The sequence below is a fragment of the Lagenorhynchus albirostris genome, chromosome 7 (genome assembly GCF_949774975.1).
Source record: "Lagenorhynchus albirostris chromosome 7, mLagAlb1.1, whole genome shotgun sequence".
In the NCBI taxonomy this organism is placed as follows: domain Eukaryota; kingdom Metazoa; phylum Chordata; class Mammalia; order Artiodactyla; family Delphinidae; genus Lagenorhynchus; species Lagenorhynchus albirostris.
Window position 1 is genome coordinate 16254742 of NC_083101.1, and position 13913 is coordinate 16268654.

Sequence of the window (13913 nt, forward strand, 5' to 3'; positions counted from 1 at the left end):
TTGTAGCCTGTATGTGTCTGGTACAAAGAGCAAACACGTAATACACACGTGCTAAAATCATGCCTGTGAATTTTAAAATGATGATTAGAAACTACTACATGAAAAAACTTCTTCTAGGCATGATAACTGTTCTCAATGAGCTCATTGTCAAGTCTTACCCAGGAAAAATAAGACATGCATCCAGGTAACTGTTATAAAAAAAATTAGGATGTATTATGTCAAAATAAAGGCTCAGATAAGATTCATGCACATCTACCAGGAAATAAAATTACCACAGGAAGGTGGAACTTAAGAAGTAGAAGGGATGTTGAATGCAAACAGGGGTATGAAGGGGCTTCCCTGGTGGCACAGTGGTTAAAAGTCCGCCTGCCGATGCAGGGGACACGGGTTCGTGCCCCAGTCCGGGAGGATTCCACATGCCGCGGAGCGGCTGGGCCCGTGAGCCATGGCCGCTGAGCCTGCGCGTCCGGAGCCTGCGCTCCGCAGCGGGAGGGGCCACAACGGTGAGAAGCCCACGTACTGCAAAAAAAAAAAAAAAAAAAAGGGGGTATGAGGCATTTCAATTGGCCAGTATGAAATAAATAAAGTCATAAATGTAGAGAAACAATGGACTATTTAATTAATTTGCTTTAAACACTTCAAAATCTCAACATTTCCTTTAGGAAAATGTCCAAATATATTAGTATGACTTAAAAGATAAGACTCTTGCTTTCTTTGTCTGACCAACTGTTCTTCACTTACTCCTCTAAGAGGACTTGGCACCATTTTTGGCACCACTGTCACCATTTTTCCAACAGCATGTGCTCACTTTGTGTCTCTGTGTCACATTTTGGGATTTTTTGCAATATTTCAAAATTTTTTTTATTATTATTATATTTATTATGGTGATCTCTGATGAGTGGTCTTTGTTGTTAGTATTGTCATTGTTTCAGGGCACCGTGCTCACATAAGATGGCATATATAATTGATAAATGCTGTGTGTGTTCTGACTGCTCCACTGACCAGTTGTTTCCCCAAATCTCTCCCTGTCCTTGGGCCTCCCTATTCCCTGAAACACAGCAATATTGACATTAGGCCAATTAATAACTCTACAATGGCCTCCAAGTGTTCAAGTGAAAGGAAGAGTCGCATGTCTCTCACTTTAAATCAAAAGCTTAATGCAGAAGGCATGTTGAAAGCCAAGACAGACTAAAAAGCAAGGCACTTTTGCCAGTTAGCCAAGTGGTGAACGCAAACAAAAAGTTCTTGAAGGAAATTAGAAGGGCTACTCCAGTGAACATACAAATGATAAAAAAGCAAAACAGCCTTATCGCTGATGTGGAGAAAGTTTTAGTTGTCTGAATAGAAGATCGAACCAGTCACAACATTCCCTTAAACCAAAGCTTAATCCAGAGCAAGGCCCTAACTCTTCTATTCTATGAAGTCTGAGAGAGATGAAGCTCCAGAAGGAAAGTTAGAAGCTAGCAGATGTCGGTTCATGAAGTTTAAAGAAAGATGCCTTCTCCATAACATCAAAGTGCAAGGGGAAGCAGCAAGTGCTGCTGCAGAAGCTGCAACAAGTTATCCAGAAGATTTAGCTAAGATCATTAATTAAAGTGGCTACACTACACAACCAATTTTCAATGTAGATGACACAGCCTTCTATTGGAAGAAGATGTCATCTGGGACTTTCATAGCTAGAGAGGAGTCAGTGCCTGGCTTCAAAGCTTCAAAGGACAGGCTGACTCTTTTGTTAGGGGTTAACACAGCTGGTAACTTGAAAGTGAAACCAGTGCTCATTTACCATTTTGAAAATCCTAGGTTCCTTAAAAGCTATGCTAAACCTAATCTGCCTGTACTCTAGAAATGGAAAAACAAAGACTGGATGACTGCATATATGTTTACAACATGGTTTACTGAATATTTTAGGTCCACTGTTGAGATCTACTCTCAGAGAAAAAAAAAGATTTAAAAAGTATTATTATTAAAAAAAAATATTGCTCAATGACAATGCACCTGGTCATCCAAGAACTCTGATGGAGATGTACAACAAGATTAATGCTGTTTTCATGCCTACTAACACAGCATCCATTCTGCAGTCCACAGATCAAAGAGTAATTTTGACTTTCAAGTATTATTTAAGAAATACATTCCATAAGGCTATAGATGCCATAGATTGTGATTCCTCTGATGGACCTGGGCAAAGTCAACTGAAAACCTTCTGAAAAGGATTCACCATTCTAGATGCTACTAAGAACATTTGTGATTCATGGGAAGAGGTCAAAATATCAACATGAAGAAGAGTTTGGAAGAAGTTGATTCCAAGGCTCATTGATGACTTTGAGGGATTCAAGACTTCAGTAGAGGAAGTAACTGGAGACATGGTAGAAACAGCAACCAAACTGGTATTAGAGGTGGAGCCTGAAGATGTGAATGTGTTGCTGCAATCTCATGATAAAACTAATGCATGAGGAGTTGCTTCTTATAGATGAGCAAAGAAAGTGGTTTCTTGAGATGGAATCTACTCCTGATGATGATGCTGTGAAGACTGATGAAAAACAACGAAGTATTTAGAATATTGCATAAATTTAGCTGATAAAGCAGCAGCAGGGTTCCAGAGAACTGACTCCAATTTTGAAAGACGTTCTACTGTGGGTAAAATACTCTCAAACAGCATTGCATGCTACAGAGAAATTATTCATGAAAGAGTCAGTTGGCACAGCAAACGTCACTGTTGTCTTAAGAAATTGTCACAACCACCCCAACCTTCGGCAACCACCCCGATAGGTCAGCAGCCATCAACACTGAGGCAAGACCCTCTACGAGCAAAAATATTATGACTCACTCAAGGCTCAGATGGTGGTTAGCTTTTTTTAGCAACAAAGTATTTTTTAATTCAGGTATGTACATTGTTTTGCTTAGACATAATGCTATTGTACTCTTAACAGACTACAGTATAGTGTAAACATAATTTTTACAAGCAATGGGAAACCAAAAAATTTGTGTCACTTGCTTTACTGCAATATTCACTTCCTTGTGGTGGTCTGGAACCAAACACACAATATCTCCAAGATATGCCTGTAATGTAACATAATGACTAGAATGTTATCGCCTCATATTCACAGGCTCTACCCATACATAAAGAGAAGGGGATTATACAGAGATGAAGGGCATTTTAGAATTCTGCCCAATGCATATGTCATTTTGAACAGCTGCTGTAACACAGACACTGATAAACACTATGTATACATTATCTTATTTAAACAGCACAATCATTTTGTGAGGTAGACATTGCTATCCTTTCCTTAAAACTGAAAAGAAAAAAAAAAACAGAGATTATAGTTGATGCTATGGTACCATTCATATGGTAACATCCTTCATCCTTGCTTCTGGACTGAAACCCAATTCTCCCAATTGTTGGGAGGAGTTCTTAGCTGAGACCTCCTCCAGGAAGGATACATGGACAAAGAGAAATGCTCTACCCAAGGCCATGCTCCCTCCCCAGGGACAGCTCACACCAGTGACTGGAATCTATGGGCTATGAAGGCCCCACCCCAGAGCCTCAATGCAGGACAATACTGATGTGCCATTTCAGCCCCAACATACTCCCAGGATAGGATGAGGTCTTTGTTACAAATGCATTGCAGTTCAATTTCTCCTTCTTTCCAATCCTGCTTTCCTCATCCCTCACCCCTCATCAATGTGTTCAAGAGCACTCTCAGCAAATCTCCTACATGCTAATTTCAGAATCTGGGTCTATTTCTCAAGGAACCTAATCTAGTACAGGGAGATGAAAAAAAAAATGGTAGTAGAAGCTAGACTCACCATTTGAACTCATGTGACAGCAAACCCATGCTCTAAATCACTATGCTACACTGACTCTTGAGCACCCCTTATTAGGCACCTCAGCATCACAAATGGAGAATATGGAAAATGAACATGGCTGTTTTCCCTGAAATCTGAGATAAATTTTGGCATCAGATTATTTTTACAAACAAGAAATGGAAGAATTTTTCACTTTCTTATTGGAGTCAAAGATACATAACAAACCTGTGATTGATTTCTTGCAATGTTATCAGTTCAAATAATTTTGAGAGTTGGACAAGAAATAATAGGTCTTCTAGGCTCACTCATTTTTTAATCTGGAATTGCATCGCCAATGTCATTGCTTGAATGCCTGCATTAATAGAAAACTCAAGCTTTGAGGTTAGTGTTTCCCAAAAGCTAGTCCATGTTCCAGGTCGGTGATAGTAGAGTTCAGGGAGAAGTTAGATGTTCAATAAATATCTGTTAAATAAATGAATTATTAAACATCACTCTAGACTTTCTGAATAGGAATCTTTAGTGTAAAGTGTTGAGTGTATATTTTAATAAGTCCTTCCAGATGACTCTGATGCAGAATCAGGATTGAGCCAACATCATTGAGGTTGTTAGATTAATTCTTATTATGGCAAAATACATATAACATTAATTTGCCATTTAACTATTTTATTTTAAAATTTTGTTTATTGTGGTAAAATACACATAGCAAACTTCTAAGCCATTTTAAAATGTACAGTTCGGTAGCTTTAAGTACATTCACAATGTTGTACAATCGTTACTATCTTGTTCCACAGTTTTTCCACAATTCCAAAAGGAAATTTCTACCTGTTAAACATTCACTCCCCATTGCCTCTCCTACCAGCTCTGAGACTGTTCTTCATTGTCTTAATCCAAGTCAGTTTATCTCTTGGTAATGTTTATATTTCTTGTTTGTTCCCTGAGCCTAATCACATCAGACCAAACTTGCCCATCTGGCATGATCTGGAGACTACACATAGCATGATTTTTCTCCTCTTCATCTGTTTCTATTTCTCTAAATCCCCTTTAAATTGTGCTCTCTGAAACCTGGCATGGTTTTAACAGGAAGCATAAAGCAAAGCTATCTCCTACCTGGAGGCTGACATTACATTTCTTTAATTTAGCCTTAAATTGTTTTAGTTTTGAGAGCAGCTATTTTATACTTCTGATACACATTGAACTTGACAACTAATTTTTCATATGTGCCACTGGTAAGTCTCATTTCCTTATGTGTAAAGATGTTTTAAGAATCTAAATTCAGGACTTTACATTCATCCCTTTAAAATTTGTTTAAAGCACTTTTTTTTTCAGCCTACTGAGCTCTTTTGAGATCTAATATTGCAATTTAATTATTAGTCTGATTCAAGTGAATTTCAAATGTTATCACCAGGCTGTATCTTTCAGGGCCTCTGAAAAGATTAAAGAAAAAATATAACGTGCTGAATTTTATAAGTCTTGGGAAGCCTCAGACCATTCTTTGGAATATCCATCTATCTATTCAATAATTCACAATATTTACTTAGAACCTAACATATGCCAAGTACAGCAACTATATACTCTGCAATACTATCCCGGATTAGGAAAATTTAACCCCATCTTGTACTAGTCATTGGGATAGGCTGAACTTCTATAATGTCCACCTGAAGATGTTCTGTCCTACACTAATCCCCAGAACCTGTGATTACGGTGATATATAACTCTCATGATTATATTATGTTATATGACACAGCTGACCTTAATAGGACCCAATGTGTGGTTGTTTCTCTTAATATAGAAGAGGGACTATGTGAGGAGTGTCAGTGGTTGTAACAACATACCAGTCCAAATCTTGGCTTGAAAAGGCATCATATGTTTTTCACGATCCCTCTTGCATGTGTCACCTCAGGGGAAGAATGAGTACCAGTTAACCTGCTGACCTACAGAAGATGAGACTAATGGAGCAGAACCAGCCAAACCAACAACCAACAGGGAGAAGCAGAGCTGCCTCCAATGCTGCAGCGTGGAGAAGAGCTCCTGGCTCAGTCCAGCCTCTATCAGCCAAACCGCAGTGATTTTGAGTATAAGTGATTTTGTTTTAAGCCACTGAATTTTGGGTTGGCCATCTATGCAAAATTACTGTGGCAATCGTTAACTGCTACAAGTCTTGAGAGTTAGATAGCAGGGGACTGAAGTGAAGATGGTTAGGAAAGTCATCCATGATCACCAGAGTTAGTTAGCAGCAGAGATAGCTTAGTTCTTAGTTCAGCCTGACCACAAACTCTATGCTTCTAATCACTAATTGTAGTAATCACAATAAATCTTGGGTTTTAGCTTCAGACTGGGGAGTAGGAACAGCAGTTGGTGATCACTTTGGGATTCATCATTCAGATCCTGCCTCTTCTTATATGGAATTGCTGTCAGAGTGGCCATTCTTTTCTTAAGAAATAAGGTATTACCAGGAGAATCCAGCTCCCACGAGAAGAAACAAACACAGGTCCTAGCAGCAATCTGTCTGAGACCGTGTCATCTATCGTACCCCAAGCTGCTCAGAGACAGTGATGCAGTGCTCCAAGCTGTCTCTGAAATAGGCGAGCAGCTGGGCTGGAGCATGAAGCTGGTGGTTTAAGGTGGTGTCTGTACCATTCTATGCTGCCACTCTGCCCTCATAGGAATTCACATAAGTGGGGAGTAGATGAGCTCTCCAGGGAGGTAGTCAGGCCAGTGATGCTGAAGACCTGGGAAATTTACGCCAGTGTTTCCAAATGGCGGCCAGCAAACCAGTTAATCTTTAAAAGCCTGAAAGTCTCTTCCCTTGCTGCACTGCATTTACACTGCTACCATCTAGTAGTAATTCCTAGGACCTCTGGCCTGGGTTACAGCTAAGAGTGACATCCAGGCTTTCATCTCTTCATCCTTCTTTCCATTCAATGTCTCATACCCCTCCCTTAGCACCCTTTGTATAGCCCATCCTAATAAAAGTGTCACAGTGGATAAGGTGCAAGATAGGCATCAGAGACATGGATTTGAATCCCAAATAACAATAATTATCATTCATAATTGTTAGTGCTATTAAATAATTTAATGATAATAGTATTATCATTATTATAGCTAATAATTATTTAATGTGAAATATAAAATTGTGTATGTGTATATATATAATTTTATATATATATATATATATATATATAATTTCAGACAGTAAGCCTGTGAGGTAGGGACCATGACTCTCACTTTAAATACAAAGAAACTGCAACTCAGAAAATGTAAACACCTTGCCCAATATCCTACAGTTAATGGGTCATGAAACTAACCTTGAACCCAGCACTCTAGGCTTTAGAAATCACTCTGCCAAACTGCTTAGATGCCCCATTTCTCAGCTGTAGGCATTGGGCAACTAACCCAATTTCTTTCAGACTCATTTTGTTTTTCTGAAAAAGAAAACCATGATAATACTTCTATTAGTCTGGATTCATTTAGTTACAAGTGATAGAAAATGCAACACATACTGGTTAAGAGTAAAAGAAAAATATTGATTGATATGATTTTGGGGGGACCAGAGACCCAGGCAATGTCATCTCTCAACATTGTTTTCCTTTAGGTTGGCTTCACTCTAGTAGGGTCCCTATAGATGGTGTTCATGGCAACTACAGGCCTAGACCTTACTAGCCACAGCAAATCCAGTGACAAAAAAGTGTCCTTAGATAAAAGTTTCATCCTGAGATAGGTTGATTCAAAATCAGTTCAGTAGCACAAAGGACAGAATACACTGATTGTACGTGACTAGGTTATGCTTCAACCCATACAGAAGTGGGTTGGTGAACCACCTAAACTACTCATTGTGGAGAGTGGATTGTTTTAAAAATAAAACAAAACAAAACAAACAAAAAAATGTTGTTCCTAGAAGATTAAGGAACTGGCATATTCGAAGCATTTACTCATGTATAATCACATTACAAATATATTTAGCCTTATTCACCACAATATCCCCAAGAATATTGTATTATTAGAACCATCTTGTATTTGAAGAAACTATGGCTCAGAGAAGGTAAAGCATTTTCACAGTATCACACAGCTAATAAGCTGCAAAGTCAGAAATCACACTCAGATATGCTAACCCCAGATTTGGTACACTAATTTTGGAACTGAAACGAGTCAACCTCTTAAGTGGCAACCACTCTCTTGAATAACAGCTCCTTGGGACTTAACACGGTACTTGTGATTACATATAAAACTGTCTCCTTGCAATTCTTACAGCAAGGAATTTGCCCCAACTTATCAGAAACACATCTTTCTGGAAGACTTAAAGGTTGAGAGTTGCTACTGGCGTATTAAATTTCGTACCTCATATTCCGTCCCACCTGGAACACTGGATAATTTGAAAAGGCTAGAGCCAAAAAAATCTTGGCCCTTTGTTGTCTGTCTTATCAGCTCAACAGAGCAGGGGTGCTGGCAACCCAGGAGCCATGCCAGCAGACAGATTTTGTTTGGTGAGCATTAAGTTGTTGGCCCAGAGTTTATCTTTATAGGTATGTTGTAAGGAGGCACTGAGGGAAATGGAATCTGAACTGGAGAGGAATCATCATGAAGCAGCAATTGTGCAAGTGCAGCTCCAAAGCAAAATCCAGCTGAGAGATCACCCAGCAGAAAGTACAGAGAGCAATCTGCAAGTGGCAAATTTAGGAGGAATCTCACACATTCTTCACATCCATTTACATAAACTCCACTGGAATATTCTGTTGTCATTTAACATAGTGTTGGAGAAGCTTTTTCATTGACATGTGAAGATGCTCAGATACAGGAAAGAATCAGCAGTGCACTGAGCAATTCACAGCCACTATCTCCTTAATCCTCATCACTTCATGAGGTAGGTACCATTATTTCCATTTTGAAGATGAGAAAACCAAGTTCACAAGGGTTATGTAAGCAGCCCAATGTTTTAATCACATCATAGATGAGAGCTTACACTGACTCCTACTGCGCTGTCCGAGCCCCAAATATCTACAGAGAAGGTCCAGGAAAGTCATACCCTAAGATGTTAAGACACACTGTTTCTGAAAAAGTGGCATTGTGGGTGTTTTTTTTCTTTGTTTTATCTGTCCTTTGCTTATAGAATTTTTCTATTTTGTGATAATGATAATAATAAGTGTATATCACTTTAGTAACTCAAATCACTATTAAAGTCAAATAAAATTTGGTTAATTTATATTAAATATTAAAATAAACTTTTCTTTTACCACACCTACATGTCTTTGTCATTATTATACATTAAATAAAATTTACTTAATACTCATTAAGAAAAATGTTAAACTTTTTTAAACCATACACCTAGCAATATTCTATGTCCTCTGGGTTCAAAATGTATAAATTAGACTCTTTTCAAGAGCTCAACATCTTGGGCCAACAAGATATGACCCTTATGAATAAACAGTAAGCTAGTACTAACATTTTGTGCTATAGGAATCTAGCTGAGGGTGTGATGGATGAGGGAATTTATTTGCATTTGTCACATGGATAATTGCTAATATTTACAGAAAACTCAAAGACTTAAAGTCCGCAATGTCTATTATCTCATGTAATTCTGAAAGTAAATATGTGAAGTATTTAGGCAAAATATTAAGACCAGCTAATTGGTGATGGAGACAGCAAGGCTCAGAGAAGCTGAGTGACTTCTTGGGGGGTATATGATTAATATAAGGCAAAAGAAGGTTTTGAACGCAGGGATGCTAACTCCAAGCCCAAGACTCTTTTCACTGTAGAATGTAGCCTCCTGTGTAGCATGTTTTGTTTTAGAAAATGTTTCACATTTGTTTATTCTTACTAAGGCATTTTTGTACTACTTAAGTTGTATCTATTTATTTAAATTTAATAGGGATAATACAAGTTTGCTCACACACCCTTAAACTCCATGAGTTAAGTCAACTAAGCTAAGCTAAGTATTACTTCTATGTACTGACAGGATAGCAAATTATCTTACCTTTACTAGTTAGCTGTGATGATCCTAACAACAAATATATATTGAGAAGTCTAGCGTGTTGCCAGATACTAAATTTAATATCTTTTTTAAAAATAAATTTTTTTCCTATTATGACAGTAATATATGTTCATGTTCATTGTTTTTAAAAATAGACAATACAGAAAAAAGAAAATAATAAGCCTATCAGAATTTCATTCCCCAAGATACCCACATCTTCCACAATCACATTTCAAAAAACACACTGCCATATGTATTGCATTATGATTGTTTGCAAATGGTTTCTTTGCAGGGCTGTTGTTCTGCTGTTAAGGAAATTAATTTAACCAGTTTATGTAGAGTGTTCACTATATACCAAGAAATATGCTGAGTTCTGGGATTATAGAAATGAATAACCTCACAAGAAAATTATATTGGGGGGACTAAACACCTAAAGTATTTTTTAGAAACAACTACAGAAAGAAAAGTATCAGATAGTTTTTCCACCCTCCATTTAATTTACAACTCTGTATTTCCATAAATATTAAGTACATTCTATTTTCTTATAAATACAGTAAACTTCTCCCAACCCCCCTACCCTCTTTTTGTCTACATATAGTAATAATCTACTCTTATTTCTTTTTAACATATGTAGAAATACAATTGTAGAATATTAGATATAGAAGAGACATGATAACGAATATAGAGTAGTTACTCAAATATTTTTGTTCGACTAATGAGCAACTGAGTGAATGAAGGAAGGGGATGCCTGTTATTCAGAGGATCCAATGAGAGAAGTGAATGTTTTGTACTGAATTGTAGACACCAAATCTCCTGTGTGAGTACAAATTGGCTACATTCTACCTATGCCCCTTGTACTTGAAGGCTTTTAAAGTCAGGACAAGAAAGCATGGCTAAAACTGGTGAAATCTGAATTCTTCCCTGATACCATATGTTTTTAAAATTATGAAATGTAATATGTAAAATTTTTATGTGATTGTCACATCTCACCCCATCCTTATTTGATATCCATTAATGCCATCTAACAAAAATCCATGTTTTTCTATGTATCAATTATTATTTTTATATTTTATAATTAATACATTTCTATCACATAATTATAATCACTGTTATAAATTTTTTAAAAGACATGGCATCATACTGTGCATATTGTACTACAAAGAACTTGCTTTCTTAATCTGAAAAAAAACCCCCATTTCTTGTGTTAGTTTGTGTTAGTGTTAAATGATATCATGGTTGAGAATATGGGCTCTGCATTTAGGCAGATGCAGATTTGATCCCATACTACCTAGGTCATCCTGCACAATTGATTTATCCTGTGAGCTTCAGTTTCCTCCACAGTTAACAGCGATAAAAAATATACCTTTCTAATAATGCTGTAGTGAACAATACTTGATATAATCTGTAATAATTAATACCATTATTTATACAATGAAATATTGTAGAGCATGGATATATGGGTTGAATAGCACTCCCTCAAAATTAATGCAACATTATTTGGAAATTAAGTTAATGTTGCAGATGTAATTAGATAAAATAAGGTCATGCTTGATTAGAGTGGTCTCTAATCCAATGACGGGTGTCCTTATAAGACGAGGGAAATTTGGACACAGAGGTACACAGAAAGGAGAAACACACAGGGGGAACACAATGTGCTGTTTTCAGCAGAGACTGGAGGAATGCATCTGCAAGCCAAGCATTTCCAGCAACCACCAAAAGCTGGAAGAGGCAAAGATGCGCCCCTAGAGCCTTCAGAGCAAGCATAGCCCTGCCAAAACCATGACTGTGGACTTCTAGCCTCCAGGACTGAGACAATACATTTCTGTTGTTTTGAGCCAGTTAGTTTGTGGTAATCTGCTAATACTGCCCTATGAAACTAACACAATGGGTATAATTTTTAGCCATTTAAAAACTGATATACATTTAGAGTGTCTTTTCATGCCTGTTTTTGTTTGTTGTTATACATAATGTTGTGGATATTTCTGTGACTGATTCCAGAAATATATTTGTTGAGCTAAGGGTAAACATATTTAAATTTTAGATAGCTACTGCCAAATTGCCCTATAAAAGGGCACACATATACACTATGGCATCAGCATGTAAGAGTGCCCTTTCTCTATATTCTCACTCAAAATGGATAGTATCAATTTTTGCACATGACAGCTGTGGAGGAGTATTTCACCACTTATTAAAACTTATCTGCGTCCTAATTTCTCCCACCTATAAAATTGAGATAGTAATAGCATTTACTTTTTAAGTTGTGTGAATTAAGGTGTCAGATACTTAGAATAGTACCTGATATATAAAGAACAGCTGAATAAATGCTGTTTTCCTTATTATTATTATTATTATGACTGAAATGTTTGGGAAGAACAACCAGGTCAGAAACCAAAATATCTTCCATTTAAGAATTCTTGCAAATTGTTGGTGATTGTGAACATGTCTCAGTCCAGCTATTTCCAAGTCTATTAGTTCTTATCAAGTAGAGTTTTTTCTTTTTTTTTTTAACATCTTTATTGGAGTATAATTGCTTCACAATGGTTAGTTTCTGCTTTATAACAAAGTGATTCAGCTATACATATACACACATCTCCATATCTCCTCCCTCCTGCATCTCCCTCCCACCCTCACTATCCCACCCCTCTAGGTGGTCACAAAGCACGGAGCTGATCTCCCTGTGCTATGCGGCTGCTTCCCACTAGCTATCTGTTTTACATTTGGTAGTGTATATATGTCCATGCCACTCTCTCACTTCATCCCAGCTTACCCGTCCCCCACCCCGTGTCTTCAAGTCCATTCTCTACCTCCATGTCTTTATTCCTGTCCTGTCCCTAGGTTCTTCAGAACCTTTTTTTTTAGTTTCCATATATATGTGTTAGCATATGGTATTTGTTTTTCTCTTTCTGACTTCATAAGTAGAGCTTTTCTTGATCTTGGTCAAGCAACTACAAAAGAAATGTCTTATCTCTCTAGTTGCCTCTGACTGAGCACCTACTTTTTCTTTCTTTTCTCTTTCTTCCTCTCCTCTTCCTTTTTCTTTTTCTTCCACTCTTTTTCCTTTCTTCCTCCCTTCCTCCCTCTTTCTTTTTTCCTTTTTCTTTTCTTTCCTCCCTCTCTCCTTTCATTTTTTCTTTCTTTCATTCTTTAAAAAAACAAACCGAGATTCAGAGAGGCAGCACAGTATTTTGGGTAAATATGCCTCCTCAAAGATATACACTAGACATAGAATGAGAAAAAAACTGATTAATGTCCAATCTCTGCCATTAGTAAGCCCATTTATTTGGGACAAGACATTTAATTACTTTGGATGGTACTTTTGTTATTTATTCATTCATTTATTTATTTCACAAATATTTCTTGAGAAACTTCTATGGGCTGATATGTGAAGAGACAAAATAACAGAGATGTAGCAATTGCTCCCATGGGACTTTAATTTTATTGTGAGAGAGACATTTAAATCTAATATTCAATGATTTCTTTATTGTGGTGATATATCTACACTAGGGAAGTAAAAAAGCATGTAGCAGGGATGTTTACCTTGGGCTGAAAAGTCAGGGAAAACTCCTTTAAGGATGTGGCATTGAATCTGACATCTGAAATATGATTAAGAGTAATCCAGGCAAAATTGGAGCCAAGAAGAAGTTGTAAACAGAGGGACCATGGTATCCGAGGGGCTTGAGGCCAGGAGGTGTACAGACCATAACTGAGAATCTGAAAGAAGACTTGTGTAGTTAAGGGGCAGAGAAAGTAGTAAGTGAAATGAGGATGGCTGAGTAGGCAGGGGCTAGACATGCACAGTTTATAAAATAGGTCAACAATCTAACTGCTTAAATGCAAAATAAATACATTTCCACTGCATGCCATGGTTGTGTGAGTGCTTTCATGACTACTACAATGGGTTAATAGCAACATTACCTAAAATCACACCAAGGTTGATTATGCTTTGGGAATTTCCCATTGTAATTATGGGGTATGGGGAGGTAAGACCAGATGCAGGGAAACCATTAAGGAAACTCTTATAATGGTTAAGGAATGAAGTGATATCATCTGAGTATCCTGTGTGAGACGAGTAATATGTGAGAGACATTAAGGAAGAATGGACTTTTATTATTAAAGCAATGCCAAGACCATATAGCTTCCACCT